Here is a 1,981-nt window from a genome sequence, read left to right on the forward strand (position 1 = left end):
GTGGGGGGGCGGGGCTAAATGTGAAGATTTTTTACTTTTCATATGCTCATATACTAGAGAGATGTTTTCACATTGTGGTTTAAGCTTGAAATGGCACAGAAAATAACCCTACCTAATCTACACACTGTTTCTTCATTTCTCTATGTGCTTTTCAATGAGGGTCTGGTCAGGTCATAGGGGAGGTAGTGCCGTCTTCATTGGGAGTGGTAGGTTTCTCTCGTTTGGGTGGTTGCACTTGATTTACTGTTATTGAACCAAGTTCTTCCTGTAATGCTTGATCCTTCATTATTATAATCCTGAACGGTAAAGTCGCATCGTGTATAAACGAACCTTGGATGGATGTACCCCACAGGTGTTAGAAATTGCCCCCTCACTATCTGAACCACTCATAGGACACAGATTGCCCCTTTAATTTCACTGCATTTGTTGTTGCAGGCATGGAAGTAAAATTCGAAAATGAATGGAAACAAAAACTAATTTGTTTGGTTATATTAATGAATTAAATTTTTGTGACTAGTCAAGGTTAAAGGTTGGATAGGCATTGGCATGACACTGCATCAATGTTAGCCATGGCAGAACACTGGTTGGAACTGAGATCCATTGACAGAGAGGAAAGAAAAGGGGCCGGAGGATCCCTAGGGGCCAATCCAAATACTTCTTCCTCTTCTTCTAGAGATCTTTGACGCAGTGGATGTCTGCAAGGCATGCAAATGACTGATTTCTGGGAGAGATTGAAATCGAATAGCAGAAATTCAACATTTTTCAAGTTGAATTATTCAATAAGTTAAAGCAAATCTTAAAGATAAGTGAGAGGATAGGGTGAGCTTTCACAAAATTTGAAGATTTGAATTGCCTATGTTAAATGAGATCAGACTGGTGAACTGCCAGCCCAACACCACCGTTGAAGGCTTGAAGCGAATATGACCACAATGCTCCAGGGACCAAGTTGCCTTCTCATCCTCAAACCTCTCCACCGATGAGAAGCCCTAGACATTATAATTTGTTGTCATTCAAAACGAATTAAATTGGAATTGGTTAAAGTTCAATTAATTGTCCAGTTGTGGTATGAAACTGTTAATTTGAACTTAATTATGAATGATTCAATACATTGGTTTGAAATATAAATTCCAGAATATCCAAATATTGATTTATGAATGCCTTAAGGTTGAAAAAAACATAAATTTGAAAACTAAGCCACTGAATTCCACAATCCAAGATTATCATTTCAACTAGTACTCCAAACCCAGGACAAATCTGAGCACATTCTGATTTCTGAGTTCTAGATCTTCAGTTCTTGTGTTTTTTGTCATAACAACAACATCCGAATCAAGACAGTCAAATCAACTAAGGCGAGATGGTGAATTCATCAACCATAATTTGGGATTACGTGCTTTCTGTAATGAGGTATGTCATCAATATGTTGAAGCATCTCAACTAACATTTGTTTCTTACATCTTCCATGTGCAAGAGAGATCATATACTTCAGCAGCTGCAAACACCCTTGAACAAGTCCTGTGTGTGTGTGCGTAGTGTTAGGATCAGGAAAAAGGACTGCCATGTATATGTACTTCCATGGAGTTGGTAAGTTAAGAAACCAGAAATCATGCTGATGGCATACAGCCATAGTGAGAGAAGGAGAGCAGGTATCACTACAGCCAAGAGGCCGGACCAAGTCCAATGTAGACTAGATAGGGGACCCGGTGGATTTTGAAGCCATATCCATTACAAAAACTAAGGTCTGTTGATGTAGGAATCAAAATTTTGTGACAATTTCTTCAAAAAAAAAAAAAAATCTAGTGGAACCAATCAATCTGGACTAATAGAAATACTCTTTGTTTTCAGGAAAATTTGTTATTCCCTCGGAACTTCCAAACATCGACCCATTTTTAATTAGTCTGGAAAAAGACACTGAATAACATATACATTATTACATTTCTACATGATGACTCAGTGAGGTTGGGGCCCGGGGGGGGGGGGGGGG

This window comes from Macadamia integrifolia, chromosome 10 (assembly GCF_013358625.1).
Source record: "Macadamia integrifolia cultivar HAES 741 chromosome 10, SCU_Mint_v3, whole genome shotgun sequence".
NCBI classification, from domain to species: domain Eukaryota; kingdom Viridiplantae; phylum Streptophyta; class Magnoliopsida; order Proteales; family Proteaceae; genus Macadamia; species Macadamia integrifolia.